The sequence below is a fragment of the Phoca vitulina genome, unplaced genomic scaffold (genome assembly GCF_004348235.1).
Source record: "Phoca vitulina isolate PV1807 unplaced genomic scaffold, GSC_HSeal_1.0 scaffold109, whole genome shotgun sequence".
NCBI classification, from domain to species: Eukaryota; Metazoa; Chordata; class Mammalia; order Carnivora; family Phocidae; genus Phoca; species Phoca vitulina.
In genome coordinates this window covers 652,623-673,667 of record NW_022589812.1, presented here as the reverse complement: position 1 = coordinate 673,667, position 21,045 = coordinate 652,623, and the positions used below count along the sequence as shown (strand labels likewise).

Sequence of the window (21,045 nt, the reverse complement as noted above, 5' to 3'; positions counted from 1 at the left end):
ACATTCCCTTTAGACTTAAGTTAGTTTAAGTTGGGTTTCTGTCATTTGCAAATGAAAGAGAAGAATTCTGACTGATACATCCAGTTTTGCAAACAGAAACATCTACACGCGCGTGCACACACACACACACAGAGAAACATCTACACAAACTGTGTCATGAAGACCAAATGCTATGTGATAATGCAAATTATTTGCTTATATTTAAGACTACAAGTTAATATATTTATGATCTAGGATTTCCGTGGCCTACCAAAACCCCAGCTATCCCATCTAAAAAGCTAACTGATGCCTTCTAAATTCAAGAAAGTGAAACCTGGTACAACAATACAACCTAAGAGAAATGAGTACGTCCACCAAAAGGCAATAAGAGCATTCACAGCAGCTTTTTTTCCATAAATGCCAGAAATTGGAAACAACCAAATGTCCTTCAACAGCAGAAGTCAATAAACTGTAGCATATTCATACAATGAAACACTACACAGAAGTAACAAAACTGACCATCTGCTAGATGCAAGGACAGGGACGCAGCTCACAAATGTAACAATGACTCTAAGAGTCAGATAGAAAAGTGTACAGACTGAATAACATTTACACCAAGTTCAAGAACAGAAAAACTAGTAAATGGTGCTAAAAGTCAGAATAGTGATTACCTTGGGGAAGGGAGGAGTTAGGAAATGACATGAGGGGGCCTCTGGGTGCTGGAATGTTCCATATCTTGATCTGGGTGATGGTTACGTGTGTGTGTGTGTGTGTGTGTGTGTGTGTGTGGTGTACGTGTGTGTTTGTGTGAAAATTCATCAAATACACTTGAGAATTACGCACATCTCTGTAAATATATTTGTCCTTAATATTAAAAAGAAAAGGAGGGGCGCCTGGGTGGCTCAGTTGTTAAGCGTCTGCCTTCGGCTCAGGTCATGATCCCAGGGTCCTGGGATCGAGCCCCGCATCGGGCTCCCTGCTCAGCGGGAGGCCTGCTTCTCCCTCTCCCATTCCCCCTGCTTGTGTTCCCTCTCTCGCTGTCTCTCTCTGTCAAATGAATAAATAAAATCTTAAAATAAATAAATAAAAAGGAAAGGAAAGGAAAATGAAAAAGACCTAAACCAGAAGCCATAACACAAAACCCTCTATTTCCCCCAAGGGCTATGAAAAAAAAAAGAAGAAGAAGGGTTCTGGCTTACAAATATCCCCAATTTTCTTTTTTCGTCCCTGCTCAGCAGGAAGCCTGCTTCTCCTTCTCCGCTCTCCCTGCTTGTGTTCCCTCTCTCGCTGTGTCTCTCCCTCAAATAAATAATAAATAGTATTTTAAAATCAAAGTGGCGGGGCGCCTGGGTGGCTCTGTCGTTGGGCGTCTGCCTTCGGCTTGGGCCATGGTCCCGGGGTCCTGGGATCGAGCTCCACATCGGGCTCCCGGCTCGGCAGGAAGCCTGCTTCTCCCTCTCCCACTCCCCCTGCTTGTGTTCCCTCTCTCATTTTGTTTCTGTCAAATAAATAAATAAAATCTTAAAAAATAAATAAATAAATAAAATTAAATTAAAAAATCAAAGTGGCTAGGAGCCCAGCCCTTGGCATCAGGTATAATGGGATTTAGTTTCCCTCTGCTCCTGTGGGGACATGGGAAAGCCACTTAACCTCTCTGAGTCTGTTTCCTGGCCCATCCAATCCTAACAATAATATCTCATACGGCTGTTGTAAAGAATGAACGAGATAAGGCACATAAAGCAGTTGGCACCGAGGAAGCAGGAAGCATTCACTGAAAAGAAGCTATTATTTACCATTATTTGTATTTATGTGTAATATAAACTCTGGCAAGTTCCAAGAGAGAAGGAAGTTGGTAGATAATAAAAGTCCTGCACTCAACCAGGACACGATTAAAAAATAGACAATGTTTCTGGGATGCCTGAGTGGCTCAGTCAGTTAAGCAGCTGTCTTCGGCTCAGGTCATGATCCCAGGGTCCTGGGATTGAGTCCCGCATCAGGCTCCTTGCTTACTGGAGAGCCTGCTTCTCCTTCTGCTTGCCTCTCTTCCTTCCCTCCTTCCCTCTCTCTCTCTCTTTCTGACAAATAAATAAGTAAAATCTTTAAAAATAAATAAATAAATAATAAAAAATAGACAATGTTTTATAATAGAGGGAGGAGCAATTCTGCATAATTCCGAGATTGACGTAGTGAGTCTACCAGAGAATTAAATTTTGCTGTGAGCTTCTTATTAGTCCAGACTGAAAGGGAATCATGAAAGGCTATCTAATACTCACTACTTGTGAAAAAGAGGAAGTATACCAGTTCTTCAAGAGGGCCACACTTCTTCCCAGGATGAATTTCTTAGAAGAATATATCATAAGAATGTTTCCAAAGGGATCGGATAACCACACAATAAAGCCAGGATTCAGGGTCACTGCAAAAAGCTCAGAAGCTCTAGCAAATCCAGAACAAGTTGCGAGAGTAGAAGGGGGAGGAGACACTGGAGTCCCCTCCAGGTCACTGTGAGATCAGCTGGCTATTTCTGGCCAAAGGTTTGTGAGCCTGACAATATCACTTCCAAGCCAAAGCATTTAAGAGCCAAAACACAACCTTCTAGCTCCATTTTTCTTCCTGCAATGGCAGCGAGTGTCATTTCAGATGGGGACCCGTTCATAAGCCTGGGTTCCTGCCTGACTATATAGAGTACAGCCCACCTCCACCAATGCACGATAGCTTCTCATGAGCAAGAAATAAATTTTATGATTAAACAATATGTTCTATATTCATAGGAGATAGATAGATAGATAGATTTTATATGTGATCAGCCAACAATTAGTTCCAAGTTTGTTGGTTCAGTTCTCTATTCCACTGATATCATCTGACAGGAGCTTATCATCTTTATCACATCTTTATCACAGCCCAGACGCGAACGGTGCTCTCACCACTACCACCCACACTGGGACAAATTCCTAAACAAACCAAGAGCTAAGCCCACAGAAAAGGACTGGAAAAGAGGAGGAAGGAGGAAATAACCACAAGGAAATAATCTTGTACTGATTGTCAAATGTAGTGGGAGTGGTCTTCCGAGAATCCTACTCATAGTTTCTATTAACTCTTATGGAAACAAATACCCCACCCTTTCCAAAGAACACTTTCGCTTGTGCCTTGGAAAAGCACAAAGAGGATACTATATATATATTTTTCCCCTCCAAATTGTATTGCTCTACTAACTTCCCGATAAGGGCTATTGAGCTATCTATTCGGAGTTCTCCTTTTGACACCCCATTGACATCCATCTCATCCTTGACATCCCATTTAGGATTTCCCACTTCACAGTTTCGATGGTTTTTCAGTCACATTCCCAAACATTTATAATGCCTTCTAAATCTGTTCATTGTAGACTCCCTGTTTGATCTTGAAAGGCTTCTGGTTTGAATGGGTGATCCTAACAATCCTGCATTTGTCATTCAGCTAGTCCAGGAATGTTCAAGGGACGAATTACAACCTACGGTCTTGATGAGGTCTCATTCCGGCTACTTCATCCGTTTGTCAGCTGCCTCTTAGCCTTCCCAGACTTAAGACAACATAAGCCAAGGCAAGCCACCTATAAGCTCATTTCTGCAGCCACCAAAGTGGCCTCACAAATCATAGCGACATGGAGGCATTAGGGTTGTCAGGCCAAGTTTGTGTGTGATGACAAAAAACTGGAAATAATCCAGAAACCATGAACAGGGGATGGGCCAAAGCAGTGACAGCACAGCTGCATGGTGGAATATCATGGGGTGATCAGAAAGAATGCTTGAGATCTTCACAGAGCAGCAGAAGATAGCTGGCTTTGTATGGGCCCTCTCCCTAATCTCCTTTTTCGGTCTCCTGCCCCAGGCCCAGGCTAGAATCGGAACCATGCAGATGTGAACCACGCAAAGGTTAATTATGCTAATTGAGGACAGTTATTACCCAAAAGAAAAGGAAAAAGAAGCCAATGGCCTTGTAAAACAGCATGAAATGCAGAACGTCATCCCATAACATCACTGCCTCAAATTCTAATTTCAGCTGCACATTTTATCTTTTAAAGAGGTGAACTTTGGGGGCACCTGGGTGGCTCAGTCGGTTAAGTGTCTGCCTTCAGCTCAGGTCATGATCCTGGGGTCCTGGGATCAAGCCCCTTCATCGGGCTCCCTGCTGAGCAGGGAGTCAGCTTCTCCCTCTCCCTCTGCCCCTCCCCCACCCCCAGCTCGTGCTTGCACGTGCTCTCTCTCTCAAATAAATAAATAAAATCCTTAAAAAAAAAAAAATAAAGAGGTGAAGTTTGTTGTGCCAACAAGTGACAGGGTAAATCTTTCAACCTAAGTGAATGTTGCCTATGCTAGCTGCATTCCAATAAATGTAAATGATATAAGATACATGCATATTAAGACCAACAGTCAAAATTACCAAAGTAATCCTGTAGAAATTCATAACTAGTTCCAAAGAGCCACCATCTGTTTTGGCTTGAGTGTTTTCAATGTCACTGGAGATGGTCCCCAAGTAGTTGTACTAATGTCCAATGGCTGCAGGTAGGTAGCCTTTTCACTTGCACATTCTCACCCCAGAAGGACAACCAGGAATACTCCCCAAACTGATCTTTCTTCCTTTTCGTTGGATTACACCCACTCACCTACTTTTTGCGGCTTGCAAAAAGTCAAGTGCAAGATGCTAATATAGAAAACAAGAATGGCAGGATTAGCCTCCATTAAACTAGGTTTTCTCAATCTCAGTATTGTTCCCATTTGAGGCCAGAGAACTCTTTGTTGTTGGGCAGCTGTCCCGTGCATGGCAGGATGTTCAGAGTACCCCTGGCCTCTACCCACTAGGTGCCGATAGTTCCTTCCCCAAGGTGTGATAACTAGAAATGTCCCAGGCATTGTCAAATGTCCGCTGGGGACAAAATCACTACTCCCACCACCCCAGCCCTGTGTTTCAGAATAGCCGAGTTAAACTGATATTAATGTGGGAAGGTCTAGGGGCGCCTGGGTGGCTCGGTAGGTTAAGTGTCTGCCTCCAGCTCAGGTCATGATCCCGGGGTCCTGGGATTAAGTCCTGCGTTGGGCTCCCTGCTTAGTAGGCACCTGCTTCTCCCTCTCTCCGCCCCCCACTTGTGCTCTCTCTCGCTCTCTTTCTCTCTCAAATATATAAATAAATAAATCTAAAAAAAATGTGGGAAGATCTAAGAGGGCTTTTCCAGTTCTCCAAATCAACTCTGCGAAGAAAAAATTATAGGGGAAAAAAAAAGAAAAAGAAAAAGGATGCAGGGCGCCTGGGTGGCTCAGTAGGTTGAGCATCTGCCTTTGGTTCAGGTCATGATCCCAGGGTCCTGGGATGGAGTCCTGCATCAGGCTCCCTGCTCAGTGGGGAATCTGCTTCTTCCTCTCCCCTCCCTCATGCTTGTGTGCTCGCTCGCTCTCTCATGCTCTCTCTCTCAAATAAATATTTTTTAAAAAAAGGAAAATAAAAAGGATGCAGAGCCAAAGGAGACTTTGTCATAAAAGAGAGAGGAGAGGACATTTTGGGTGAAACTGAAAGCTAAGTGAAGAAGTAAAGTGGACAAAGTAAGAAAATGTGTACTTCTGAGCCAGGAAGTGAACAGAACAATGTACATGCACACTCTCGCTTCATTTTCACTTGATTCAGCATGGAGACTCTCCATGATCCCATCTTACAGATGAGAAACTGAGGCTCAGAAACACTTGGTAACTTCTCTGAGTTCTCACAATTAAGTGGGGACAAGGATTAGAATATAAGTTTCTTAACTACTACATTTAACCATCTCCCACACAGATGGACTTTTTCATTTTTTAATTTACTTATTTAATTACTTACATATTTGGAACAATCAATGAAGATTGCTCAAGCAGAAAGGGAAACAAGGGGCACGTTTTTCCCCCTATAAAAGATAGAAAATAAAAACAACACAACTCTGATCCAGGTGAAAAGAAGCCTTCTTTGCAGAAAGGAAACAGTAAACAAGCTGAATAAAAGGAGGCAAGAATTGGTATAAAGACAGACACATAGGGGCACCTGGGTGGCTCAGTCAGTTAAGTGTCTGACTCTTGCTTTCGGCTCAGGTCATGATCTCAGGATCATGGGATCAAGCCCCACATCAGGCTCTGTGCTCAGCATGCAGTCTGCTTAAGATTCTCTCTCTCCCTAGCCCTCTGCCCTTCCCCCTGCTCTCTTTCCAAATAAATAAATAAATAAATGAAATTCTGGGGGCTCCTGGGTGTCTCAGTTGGTTGAGTGTCTGCCTTCAGCTTGGGTTGTGATCTCAGGGTCCTGGGATTAAGCCCCACATCAGGCTTCCTGCTCAGCAGAGAGCCTGCTTCTCCCTCTCCCACTCCCCCTGCTTGTGCTCGCACACGTTCTGTCAAATAAATAAATAAAACCTTAGAAAAATTAAAAATTAAAAATAGAATTACCATCTGATCCAGCAATTTCACTGCTGCATATTCATCCAAAAGAATTGAAAGCAGGGTCTCAAAAAAGATATATATACACCCATTTTCATAGCAGCATTATTCACAAAAGTGAAAAGGTGGAAGCAACCTGTGTCCATCAACAGATGAAGGGATAAACAAAATTTGATATATCCATGCATTGAAATATTATTCAGCCTTAAAAAGCAAGGAAATTCAGGGAGCCTGGGTGGCTCAGTCATTAAGCGTCTGCCTTCGGCTCAGGTCATGATCCCAGGGTCCTGGGATCGAGCCCCGCATTGGGCTCCCTGCTTGGGGGAAGCCTGCTTCTCTCTCTCCCACTCCCCCTGCTTGTGTTCCCTCTCTCGCTGTGTCTCTCTCTGTCAAATAAATAAATAAAATCTTTTTAAAAAAAAAAAAAAAGCAAGGAAATTATGACACCTGCTACAACATGGATGGACCTTGAGGACATTAGGCTAAGTAAAAGAAGCCAGTCACAAAAAGACAAATATGTATGACTCCAGTTATAGGCGTTACCTAGAGTAGTCAAATTCACAGAAATAGAAATAGGCAGCAGAATAGCGATTGCCAGGAGCTGGGAGGAGAAGGAAATGGGGAATTGTTATCTGTTGTCTGCTCATGACATATTAAAAAAAAAATCTTAAGATAGGTATACTGTTTCAGTTTTGCAAGATGAGAAAGTTCTGGAGATGGGTTGCACAACAATGTGAATGTACTTAACATTAGTGAATGTATACTTAAAAATGGTTAAGATGAGGGGCACCGGGGTGGCTCAGTCGGTTAAGTGTCTGCCTTCAGCTCAGGTCATGATCTCAGGGTCCTGGGATAGAGCCCCGGATCGGGCTCCCTGCTCAGTGGGGAGCCTGCTTCTCCCTCTCCCTCTGCTGTTCCCCCTGCTTGTGCTCTCTCTCTCTCTGTGTCAAATACATAAATAAAATCTTTAAAAAATTGGTTAAGATGATAAATTTAATGTTATATATATATATATTATCACAATTTAAGAAAAAGGATAGTAAAGACAAAAAAAGGGAGCAAGAATTTTTCCAAATGAGTCATTTCAAAGTGAAAACCCATTTTCTAAAAAAAAGTAAAACACTAAAGCACTGTGTCTGGGGGAAAACGGGAGGGAAAATGCTGGAATAAGCTGAGTGTGAAGGCTTTTTCCCCCAGTTCCCAAATAAGCTACAGAAGCTCTAAAATAAATCAAAATTCGCTACAATCAAAGCATATTGAGTTTTTAAACTGTGTCATTTCTTTAAAGCCTCAAAATAAGCACAATAAAACCATCACTGAAATGTTGAGCATAGCAATCATCCCAGCAATGAAAGGAAATTGAAAAACCAACAGCCCTGAACACATTTCCAGCCCCACCTGCACTTGACAAAGACAGCTGACAAATGGGACACGTTCAGCCCACCTCCTCTACCGGGGTGACAAGGAGCAAAGGAGAAGCAAAACCTGGGGGTACAGATAAGAGTGAAGAGGATTCTCTTGCTTATCCAGAGGAATGCCCTTCCTGGGGGCTCCAAAAAAACTAGACCACAAGACAAAGTTAAAAAAGCACAGAGAGAGAGACTCAACAGCTCCCCAACGTCTACCCCAACCCTGCTCAATGGCTTTCCATTGAATCTAGAATAACATCTAAATTCCTTACTATGGGGGCACCTGGCTGGCTCAGTTGGAAGAGCATGAGACTCTTGATCTCAGGGTCATGAGTTCAAGCCTTAGGTTGGGGGGTAGAGATTACTTAAATAAAACCTTAACAAACGGTGCCTGGGTGGCTCAGTTGGTTGGGCAACTGCCTTCGGCTCAGGTCATGATCCTGGAGTCCCTGGATTGAGTCCCGCATCGGGCTCCCTGCTCAGTGGGGAGTCTGCTTCTCCCTCTGACCCTCTCCCCTCTCGTGTGCTCTCTCTCTCTCATTCTCTCTCTCTCTCAAATAAATAAATAAAATCTTAAAAAAAAAAAACCTTAACAAAAAAAGTAATAATAAGGGGTGCCTGGGTGGCTCAGATGGTTAAGCGTCTGCCTTTGGCTCGGATCATGATCTCAGGGTCCTAGAATCGAGCCCTGCATCGAGCCCTGCGTCGGGCTCCCTGCTTGGCGGGGAACTTGTTTCTCCCTCTCCCTCTACTGTTCCCCCTGCTTGTGCTCTCTCGCTCTCTCTGTCAAATAAATAAATAAAATCTTTAAAAACAAAAAAAGTAATAAGAATAATAAATAGGGGCACCTGGGTGGCTCACTCAATCAAGTGTCCAACTCTTGGTTTCAGCTAAGGGTCGGCCCGCTGGGGACTCCCCGGGTGTGGAGCCTGCTTGAGATTTTCTCCCTCTCCTCTCCCTCTGCCACTCCCCTGCTTTTGAGAGAAAGACAATGCAAGCAGGGGGAGTGGCAGCGGGAGAGGGAAAAGCAGGCTCCCTGCTGAGCAGGGAGCCCAATGTGGAGCTCAAGGCGGGACTCCATCCCAGGACCCTGGGATCACCACCTGAGCCTAAGGCAGACCTTAACTGACTGAGCCACCCAGGCGCCCACCCCCCATTTTTAAATAAGTAAAAATAAATAAAAAATAAACTCCTTACTATGGTGTGAAAAGTATCCATACGCTGGCCCCTGCCTAGCTCTCCCCTTGTTCTTCATCCTCACTTCATTGACACACTTTTTCAGTAAAGAGTCAGATAGGAAGTATTCTAAGCTTTGTGGGCCATACGAACCCTGTAGCAACTACTCGACTCTTACTATAGCACTAAAACAGCCCCAGACAATATAGAATTGAAAAGGTGTGTCTGTGCTCCAATGTATGGACACCAAAATTTGAATGCCATATAATTTTTAGACACCATGAACTATTCTTCTTCTTTTGATTTTTGCCAGCAATTATAAAATATAAAAACCATCCTTAGTTCACAGGCCACATCCGAACTGGGGGCATAGTTTGCCAAGCCCTGCACTAAACACATTGGCCCGTTTTCCTGGGTCATGGCCTTTGCATATGCTATTCCTTCTGCCTAGAATGCTTGTCCCTTCACTCTTGGCCTGGCTAACCCTTCATCTTTAAGGTATCAGCTTAAATGCTGCTTTCACAGAGAGGTCTCCTTTATTCCTCCACATGCAAATAGTTCCCCCTGAGCCTCTAACATAGCATCCTGTCCTTTTGCCCATGGGACTTATCAGTTTGTAATTATATATTATACTTTCTGTGCTCATATTGTTCAGTATTTGTCCTCCACTAGACTGAAAGCTCTGTGATGGCAGGAGTTACACTATTTTGCTCATTATGTGCCTGGCATGCAAGAGGACTGAATTAATATTTGTTGAATGAGCAAACGAAGGTCATCCTACAAAGTTCTCATTCATCTCATCCATCACCTGGGGCCCATCATGATGATGACACCTCAACCAATGGGAGGCAAAACAAACCTACACTGGGATCAGTTGGACTACTCTGGGGAAGGTGGGGTGGGGGGGTGGGAGGGTTCACACAGACTAGCATTTCTCATGCCTGGGTCCAATTTTTGGTACAAATATATCCCATTTATAAATTGAGAGTCTGGGATCAGTTCAGGGATTTTTGAAAGGATCATTTCCCTTGTGGAAAATACTAAGGAATCTCCTAGTGATCATTTCTTCCTTCTTAATTCCCATTCAATATTTCTAACTAACAACTAGGTAAAGTCTCCGTTGGTGCTAATAAGTCTTTAACACCTGTCTGAATTTGCCATTGTCTCTCTTTTTTTTTTAAGATTTTATTTATTTATTCATTTGACAGAGAGAGACACAGTGAGAGAAGGAACACAAGTGCGGGAGAGGGAGAAGCAGGCCTCCCGCCGAGCAGGGAGCCCGATGCGGGGCTCGATCCCAGGACCCTGGGATCATGACCTGAGCCAAAGGCAGACGCTTAACAACTGAGCCACCCAGGTGCCCCACCATTGTCTCTTTTTCAATAAAGACAGAGCAAAGCTCCAAGCTCAGAACCCTCATGATGCCACAACTTATGACCAGAATTTATTTTATTTTTGAAATTAGCATGCAAAAAATATCTCTGGTGTCTAGTTCTACAAGTTTGAACACATGCATACCACTACCACCATTGGGATACAGACCAGTTCCATCACCCCAAAACTCCCTCATCCCACCCCTCTGTGATCAACCCCTCCTACCACCCTCTGCTCACCACTGATCTATTCTCTGTCCCTCTATCTTTGCATTTCTTCAAAATGTCAAATAAATGGAACCACCCAGAATGTAGCCCTTTGGGACTTACTGCTTTCACTCAGCATAATCTAGCTAGGATTTAATAACATGGTTTGGTTTTCCCTGTGTGTATGTATATATATTACTATATAGTCACCTATATTTATAAGCAAGTGATACAAGTTTTCCATTTACAGTAATGACATGAGTTTCCTTTTAAAATAAATCTGTTTGTAAAAAGAATAGATAAATATTAGTATGCATGGTAAGAAAAGGGGCAAAAATCATGAAGGTGAAACACAAATGACTAAATTCTGGGATACAATAGACATTAAACAATAATATAATTGTATCACACTCCCTTCCCCCAACACACACACACACACAAAATACCAGTCTGTGATTCTAAGAAATCCTGAAAGTGAAAAAAAAAGAATTTTAAAAGAAGAAATGGTCCATTCCCAGGCATCTCATTTCAAGCAAGCTTTCATAATTGCAGTTCTGGAAGCTTCCATTCCTTTCTCAGGCACCTGATCTTGGAAAGACAATTCCAACACAAGGAGTGAAGGCCACCACACATCCCTGAGCAGTTACCAGGGCAGGAAGCTATCCTATACTAAACACACCCACATTGCAGCAGAAACATAGATTTTGTTTATGTTCTTTGTTACCATGTTAGCTTAATAATTACCTTGGCTGTCATCATCCACCACAAACAAATGCTTTAGAATCTTTTATCTGCAGTGTGTAATGTTTAGAACAAGGAAATAAAGGCAATTTAAATCGTATCTTATAAGCATGTGAGGGCAGAACCTTCAATCATCCATTTCTCAAAACCCTCCGGTAACTAAGCATTAGTGCATGCCCCACGGGACTTCTCAGAGACTTTCCACCTTTGACCCAGGTGCAGTCATAGCTATACATTTGGATCCTTCAGAAAACAAGGTGTGTTCGCAAAAGACCAATATCAAAACTATGAAAAGGAAGGGAAAATATAAATAGAGCTATGTGGGTATATCTTCCTCTTCTTTATGTTTCCCCTTCATAAAAGAATTTACTTAATTTTTAAGACATTTACTTACTTCCCAAAGAAAGGTAATTATATTTTATGAATGCAAATAGAGGGACACCCAGGTAGCTCAGTCAGTTAAGTGTTGGACTCTTAATTTCGGCTCAGGTCATGATCTTGGGGTCATGGGATCAGGGCCCCCCATGTCAGTGGGCCTGGAGTCTGCTTGAGATTCTCTCTCCCTCTCCCTCCCCCTCTGCCCTTCCACCGCCTTATAAAATAAAAAAATTTTTTTTTTTAAAAAGAATATAAGATTTTTAGCTTGCTTAACATGTGAGAAAGAGTCAGAGGCTGGAAAATGAACATGAACTTTAATCTCATGAAGGGCATCACCTAGACATGGCAAAAATTCACCCAGAGAATGGTCTAATGTGCTGCAGTTACCATGGAGGTGGCAAATGCTTTTTATAACACCAAATTAAGATGACTCTAACATATTTTTAAAACTTTTTGGGGGGCGCCTGGGTGGCTCAGTCGTTAAGCGTCTGCCTTCGGCTCAGGTCATGATCCCAGGGTCCTGGGATTGAGCCCTGCATCGGGCTCCCTGCTCAGTGGGGAGCCTGCTTCTCCCTCTCCCACTCCCCCTGCTTGTGTTCCCTCTCTCGCTGTGTCTCTCTCTGTCAAATAAATAAATAAAATCTTTAAAAAAAAATAAAATAAAACTTTTTGGGAAACGGGATGATATAACTGACAAATGTCACCAATTAAACGTCAGAGGAAAATTCAAGAAAAAGCTAGGATGGGATCATTCTTTTATTTATATGGATGTTTTGAAGGCTCTCAAATCTCATTACACTGGCTAAGACACCTCCTTTTTTACTACACTCCATTCTTGGTGAGAAGTCTCTGGACTTTCCCAGAACTCTCCAAATTCTTTCCAGCAGTCTCACTCTTACTATAACCAAAACCCCTCTCCATACAAATGACATTTTAAAAAATGTATTTTTTTATTTTATTTAAAAATATTTTATTGGGGTGCCTGGGTGGCTCAATCGTTAAGCGTCTGCCTTCGGCTCAGGTCATGATCCCAGGGTCCTGGGATCGAGCCCCACATCAGGCTCCCTGCTCCACGAAAAGCCTGCTTCTCCCTCTCCCACTACCCCTGCTTGTGTTCCCTCTCTCACTGTGTCTCTCTCTATCAAATAAATAAAATCGTAAAAAAAAAAAAAATTATTTAAAAATATTTTAATTTAATTTTAAAAGATTTTAATTTAATTTAATCTAAAATATTTTAATTAATTTAAAAATATTTAAACATTTAAAATATTTTATTTAAAATAATATTTAAGTAATCTTTACACCCAACGTGGGGCTCAAACTCACGACCCCGAGATCAAGAGCTGCATGCTCTTGCAGCGAGCCAGGTGCCCTGCAAATGACATTTTGTTATAAGACTTTCTTGTACATATGACTGTCCCCAAAGTAGGTGAGGCCCACAGGCCTTAGATGTAAAGCAGACTGACACAAGGGAATTGCAAGATGACATTTGCATTTAGGTGCCAACGCTCTGTTTGAAGTGCAGGATATGTGGTTGACTTCCCTTCTTTTAGAAAGAGATTGGTAGAAGCCATGTGTCTAGGGCATTGATTCTCAATCAGTGCAATGTTGCCCCCAGGTAGCACATTTTACGACATCCGGAAGCCTTTCTTGTTGCCACAACTCAGGGGGAGGTGTGTGATATTGGCATCTAATAGGTGGAGGCCAGGGATATTGCTAAACATCCTACGATGCACAGGATAGTCCCCCCAAACAGAGAATTATCTGACCCAAAATGTTAATAATGGTGAAGTTGAGAAAGCCCATTCTAGAGGAGATCGATCATCTAGGGCAATACTGTCTAATAGAACTTTCTATGATGATGGAATCATTCCATACCATGCTGTATAATATAGCAGCCCCTAGCCACACATATATACCAAAGTACTTAAAATGTGGCTAGTGCAGGGCGCCTGGGTGGCTCAGTCGATTCAGCGTCTGCCTTCGGCTCAGGTCGTGATCCCAGGGTCCTCGGATCGAGCCCCACATCGGGCTCCCTGCTCTGCGGGAAGCCTGCTTTACCCTCTCCCACTCCCACTGCTTGTGTTCCCTCTCTCGATGTGTCTCTCTGTCAAATAAATACAATCTTTAAAAAAAATAAAAATTAAATTAAATTAAATAAATAAATAAAGTTTCGTTGATCAGGGTGCCTGGGTGGCTCAGTCAGTTAAGCGTCTGACTCTTGATCTCAGCTCAGGTTATAACTTCAGGGTCGTGAGATACAGTCCTGTGTTGGGAGACTCTCTCTCCCTTTCCCTCTGCCCCTCCCTCCCTCTCTTTCTCTCTCAAATAAATAAATCTTAAAAAAAATAAAATAAGGGCGCCTGGGTGGCTCAGTCGTTAAGCGTCTGCCTTTGGCTCGGGTCATGATCCCAGGGTCCTGGGATCGAGCCCCACATCGGGCTCCCTGCTCAGCGGGGAACCTGCTTCTCCCTCTCCCTCTGCCTGCTTCTTCCCCTGCTTGTACACTCTCTCTCACTCTCAAAAATAAATAAAATCTTGGGGTGCCTGGGTGGCTCAGTCGTTAAGCTTCTGCCTTCAGCTCAGGTCATGATCTCAGGGTCCTGGGATCGAGCCCCACGTCGGGCTCCCTGCTCTGCGGGAAGCCTGCTTCTCCCTCTCCCACTCCCCCTGCTTGTGTTCCCTCTCTCGCTGTGTCTCTCTCTGTCAAATAAATAAATAAAATCTTTAAACAAATAAATAAATAAATAAAATCTTTTAAAAATAAATAAATAAAATAAAACTTCATGAATCAGTGCACATCAGAGAGCATCAAGCTGAGGAGCCCACAAGACTCACTTGGGAGCCTGCTGGAGGCCTTCAGATGGAGGATCATCAGATGACCAACTAGTCCCAGTTTACCCAGAACCTTCTTGGTTTTAGCACTGGTCTGGGATGGGACCTGGTAATTTGCCTCCTTATCAGGTTTCCCAGGAGATTCTTCTGTACGCGAAGGTTTGAGAATCACTGCAGAGCAGATAGTTAATGAAGGCCGCAAGATGCAGGTGGAGGGAGGTGGGAAGGGAAAAGTGGTGGGTTGCTTGCACCTTGGCAGCTCAGTGCCTTCTTGCATGGCTGGCCTGCTCCAGCTTGTCCCAGAAGAACAAGGAACCCTCTCTGGGAGAGCCAGAGACAACACAGGATACGTGTAATGGCTCTTGCACCCCCTGAGAGCTGCTAGAAGCAGTGGCCTCCTCTGCAACCCGAGGAAGGACCTCACTTCCTGGAGACCTACAGGCTGTGGAAACCCCTCCTCATCCCCTTCGCCACCATCCGTGTGCTCAGACTCCTGCCAGGAGCAGTGAAAAATGATAAACCTTAATATCCCCTGTGGCTAGGATCCCCTACCGCTTTCTCTACCACTGGGTCTCAGAAAGGCAGGAGAAGACAGTAAAGCCAGGGTGAGCTCTATCCATACCCTGGGTCTGTGGCAAACCTCTCTCTTTGAGAGGAAAAAGAACCCCTTTCTGGATCCACCTCTGGGACTAGAAGCTTAGTTCTTAACCAGACTAATTGAGATCCCGATACTAGTCCTTTAATGCCTATTTAAGCAAACATTATAAAATACAACCCAAGCATTAGGGTTCCAGATTTGGAGAAGGAAAAACAGAAGCAGAAACCAAGGATAACAAAACAACCAATATGTATGTGCCAGACACGATTATGAGAATCTGATGGGTATTAACTCGTTAAACCCTTACCATAGCCTTAGCAATGGGGTACTGTCATTATCCTTATTTTACTGAGAAAGACACTGAGGCACAGAGAGGTTCAGTAACCTGGCCAGGTAACACAGCCAGTAAGGAGTGGAATACAGTATTGTAAATAACCCTTCCTCTCAGGGAAGCAGATTTTTCTCTTTTTCAACTCATTTTTTCAACATCCACATCCTGCGTTTAGCCATCTTTTTGCCCATGCTGGGTAAGCATGATGTTAAGCTTGGGAAGTTTCTAGATTCAGTGCTAATTGCAGAATGGCCAGGAGCAGGGTGAAGCAGGGTGAGGAGTTTGCATGGGACCCAAATTTAAGGGGGAGTACCAAAACTCCCAGTAACCTAGACAAATACTATTTTATGCAATATTTTTAAAAGTAGGAAATAATGCAAAAATACATAGTGAATAAAATATCAACATTTGCAATAAAGAACAGGCTTGGGATTTTTTTTTTTTTTTAAGATTTTACTTAATTACTTGAGAGAGAGAGAGAGAGCACGAGCAAGGGGAGGGACAGAGAGAGAGGGAGAAGTGGACTCCCTGCTGAGCAGGAAGCCTGAAGCCCGAGGTAGGGGCTCGATCCCAGGACCCTGGGATCATGACCTGAGCCTAAGGCAGATGCTTAACCGACTGAGCCACCCAGGTGCCCCAGAACAGGCTCAAGATTACTGATTTTTGTTTCTGTTCCAATTTGGCTCGGTTCCACAGTGACTAGCAGAGAGGACCCTGCAATTCAGGCATTCATGAGTCACTCCAGGAATGACAGTTCCAGCAGGACAAATTAAACCATCTTCCTGGGATTTCCACCTACCTCCTCTCCTGCTAAGGGGTTTCCTCTGATAAAATTTATAAGTCAAGTCTCTGCCACAGGAGAAAACTCCACGTCTCCATTGGAGAGCCACGATTTTTCATTTATTGCGGGTGCTAACAAATGAAAGATTGGGAACAGCAACTCTGGACCTCCAATTCTCCCTGTGAACTTATAGAAATAGGACTTTCTGCGCTTCTTTTAAATGCTACCCACCCTGATTCAAATGCCATCGAAAATGAAACTTATTTGTTCTGACACTTGTAAAAATACAGAAATCTTACCCAGCCCCTTACTTCTTTTCCTATAAATAAGGAATGTTCTTTCCACAAATGACTCTACTGATGATTAGCATTGCATCAACCTGGGTTTATCTCTGGGAACATTGAACCTGAGGTGGCTGAAAATAGCCTGAGAAGTAATCTAATCCAATCTCCTGGCACTCCATTCTGGGAACTCTTGGCAAACATAAACCACAGAGTGATTCACTGAACTTCTAGAGAGAAGTGCATACCTTCAACCTGACCCTTCCTCCTGGGGAGAGGACCCTGCCTGGCAAAACGTGATTATACACCCCACTTCTCTGACATCCATATCCACTGAGCAACTCTTTGCCTCTCCAGGGCAGAAGGAAACTAGGCAGACAACAACTATATCAATAAGCATAAAGACAGCACCATATACTGAGCACCTTCCTGGGGGCCAGGCATCATGCTATGCCCCTCACATGCAGTAGCAATCACATCCTCCAACAACTTTATGGAGAGGTATTATCATCCCCACTTTATGACGATTACATTGAGGCCCAGAGAGGGTACAGTAATTTGTCCAAGGTCACACAGCTAAATAGAAGCAGATGGGATTCTAACCCATGCATCTCTGACTGAACTTGGATCATGATCATCATCCTCATTGTTATAAGAGGAAGAAGAGAAGGGCAAAGAGGAAGAGGGGGAGTTAGAGATAATATTTATTGAGTGGCTTACAGTGCACCATATTTTCTCATTAACCCTGATAGCCACCAGGAGGAGGTGGGAGCTCTTAGCACACTACCCATTCTACAGACAAGCAAACTGAGCCCTGAAAAGTACAATAACTCAGCCACAGTGGCACAGTAGGACCCAGGGAAGCCCAGATTTTGATTCAGGTAGACAGCTCCAGAGCTTGCTGAGCCAACATGCTCCCTTGCTTCCCACTTCCCCATAGTCATTCTTTCCTCTGACAAGTAATGATCGTGCATTTATTCTGGACCTGGCATCTGGTGGTAAGCAACAGGACAGCCTGTTTCTGCCTCCTCTCATGGCACACTCCCAAGGGTTTTCTCTATCATTTCTGTGACCCCCCACACCACTTCAAAACACCTTTTCTTGGGGTGCCTGGGTGGCTCAGTCAGTTAAGCCTCCAACTCTTGGTTTCGGCTCAGGTTATGATCTCAGGGTCCTGGGATTGAGCCCTGTGTTGACTCCATGCTCAGCGTGGAGTCTGCTTGGGATTCTCTCTCTTCCTCTCCCTCTTCCTCTTCCCCCCCCCCCCTTGTTTGCCGCCCCCCCCCCCCCTTCCCTCCCATCAATAATTCAATAAAATCTTTTATACAAACCAAAGCAAAAACCTTTCTTACCTGCCCACCATCCCGGCATCGTCTCCCCCCTCTGCGGAGACACGAGTCCTTTTTTTTTTTGTACCAACCCATAAAGCCCGTCCATCTTATGCCTGAGACACAGCTCTGCTTGCTCTATTAGTCACCCCGCTGGGCCTGGCCATCCAGCTTCTCTCTCCTCATCGGCCAATAAATAACCAGCTCACACCCACCTAAAATGCAGATCAGTCCTTGATCCCCAACGTCATGGTTAAGCCATGGCCTCTGTGCACTGGGTCTGCAAAGAAACCCTGCCTGGGCGCTCAAATTGTGTATTTCTTTCTTCCTGAACCCCAGCCCGGCCCTCCCAACAGTGTTCTTTTGGCATCAGCACACTGAAAAGAGCAAAGTCCTTTCTAAAGGTTATTTTATCTCTTAGACACCATAAGGAAGAACTAGGTTGATTTTTTTTTTTTTTTTAATCCCAGGGAGTGAGTTGGAGTGCAAAGAGCCTATCTTTTCGTGTATTCACCAAAGTATTCTTCCACAACATGATGCTCCACTAGACACCCTGAACACGGGCCAGTTTGTTTTGCATGTATGGCCCCTGGGGCAACACTCAGACCTTATAAGTTAACTCCATGATTATGATGGCGTGGCCCTTCCAGAGATAAAGGACAGGCAGCGTGGAACCAGCCCACATTTCTCAGCAAGCTCACTTGCATCAAATCCTGACTCTGGTGCTCTCCAACTCTACCCCTCTGAGGCTCTACGATTCTATTCTTTTGAACCTCAATTTTCCCTACCCTCATCTGTGAAATGGGGACAATATACTCTACCTCCAGTGGGTTTAACAGCTCCCAGAACTGTCATCCCTGGGGCGACTTGTGGAATGCCTGGATTGCAGAATCCTGCCTGCCAATCAGGATGGAGCTGAGCCAAATCAGAATCCAAAGCAAAAGGACAAATCAGTAATCCTCTTGTAGGTGTAAGTCAGAGTTTCTCAACCTCAGCACTGTTGACATTTTGAGTGAGATATGCTCTGTTGTGGGGGCTGTCTTGAGTATTAGAGGATGTTGAGCAGCATCCCCAGCTTCCCTCCGTTAGGTGCCAGAAGGATACTCCCCATCACTAACCACACAAGCTGTGGGCAACCAAAAATATCTCCAGGAATGCACAAGTATCCTCTGGGAGGTAAAATGGCCCCCAGCTGAGAACCACTGCTGTGAATGATATAATGTGCCACAAACTTTGCATAGTATCTCCCAATTCCCATTGATAAGACGAAGAAATTAGTACCTCAGCATTTTCCTCTAGGAAAATTTTTCTTCCCCTCCGTTTCCCTACTTCTAGAAACTATACCATATTTTTGCATATTGCACCCATCCTACAGATCAGGGAACTGAAGCTCAGAAAGCAACTTATCAAAGTCCCAGAGCTGGGAATTACTCCAAGACAATATCTGAATCCAGATCTAGCCACAATAACTAGTATGAACTGTCCCTTTGCCACCTGAAATCCTCCTCCCAAAAGCCTCATCAGCTGCAGTGGGTAATGCACTGAAGCAGAGGACCTTGTGCCCTCGTTGTACAACAAAAGGCTCCCAGTGACAGCCTCCTTGTACACTAGATGGAGACTAGGATACCGGGTGACACCCCTCACTCTGCACTGAGTGTAGGGGGTTTCTTAGGAATGTTCCAGATAGCAAACGGGGGCCTGGTTCTGTGAACTACACAGAAGGCAAGAAAGCTCTTTGGTCACCTCCTCCCTCCCCTCCCACTTCAACTCTCCCCTCTGCCTCCTCTAAATGAACATACCTGCTGTACCAACCCTCTACTCTTGCAGGGGAAAATCATAGCATTCACTGTAGCCCGTGTTTATTGAGCATCTGCTAAGTGCCAGGCACTGTTCTGAGTGCTTTAGGTTTATCTGATCCAGAAGAAAACCACAGAGGGTAGTTATCTTTATTGTCCCCATTTTCCAGATAAGGAAACTAAGACCCAGAAGAGCAATAACTTGCCAAATTCACTCAACTAAGCGATGATGGAACTTGAACTGAATGTCAAGAACATGCAGACTTTATGATCAATAGACCTTGGTTCAAATGCTGACTCCTCTACCAGCCACCCGTGTAACAACCAGGAAGTTACCTAACCTCCCTGAACCTCAGTCTCCTCATCAGTAGTATGGGGCTAGCAGGGATTGTTGTAAGAATAACAACTAATATGTGCTTCTCATCCACTCAACAAGTGTTCACTGAGCATCTACTGTGTGCCAACCACTAGGGATAAATCTGCAAACAAAACCGCAAAAGGATCCTACCCTTGTGGCATGCACACTCTAGTAGGGACAAACTTATGTGTGTTAACTCAGTTAATCCTCACCATAACCCCTCACAATTACATCATTGTACCCAATTCACAGATAGGGAGAAGGGGTCTCAGAAGCAGCTTTCCCCCACCTCCCTTCAACCTTCTAAGAAATAGTGGGACATGGATTAGACATTCATGCCCAGTCTCTGGAGCTCGACTTCTTGGATTCAAACCCTGCTGTTTCCATCTAATTGCTGCGGACAAGTTACTTAACCTGTCTGAGCCCAAATTTCATGGATAAAATGGAACCCGGAGGCCATATCTCAGGAGACTGTCCCAGGGGAAAAACGTCTAACATTCAGGAAATGCTTCTTGGGTCCCCAGCACACACAAGGCTCACAGAAACCCTAAGACAGACGTCTTATTTTAAGCCCCTTTTTACGGAGGTGAACATTGGAGCCCAGAGAGGGTAAGGAACTTGTCCAGAGGCGCAGAGCGCATAAACAGTGCAATTCCAAAGCGAGCTCTGAATCACGACCCGGCGCAGAGGCAAACTCACCGGGTCCAGCATGGTTCAGTGAGTACCAGATAACTGGGTGCGATTATTCTTTCCCTCCTGCAGCCTCGAGGCGGGCTGCACAGGGCGGCGGATTGTGTGCACTCTTCAGAGGCTTTCCTAACGCAAGGGGTCAGCGCAATGCAGCCCGAAGCGGGAGCCGCCGCCTAGATCCTCCCATTTCGAGATTCCAGCCCCGGGGTGATTCTCCCCCCATTTCTTGCTCCCCATCCCGGCTCGCTCCCCGCTCCCCCGCCACAGCTGCCACCCGCCCTGGCCACTCCCCTGCCGCCCCGAGTTGTGGACAGACCCCGCTGGGGCGCCTGGTTCTTCCCATCGATCCCCTCTCTCGG

General features: G+C 44.5%; 1 protein-coding gene across 1 annotated transcript in view; it reads right to left on the bottom strand.

Annotated features, from left to right (window-relative positions):
- The window catches only part of LOC116628032 (transmembrane channel-like protein 5), a 69,989-nt gene that overhangs the window by 48,792 nt on the left and 152 nt on the right, over window positions 1–21,045 (bottom strand). The gene's annotated exons all lie outside the window — the stretch shown is intronic.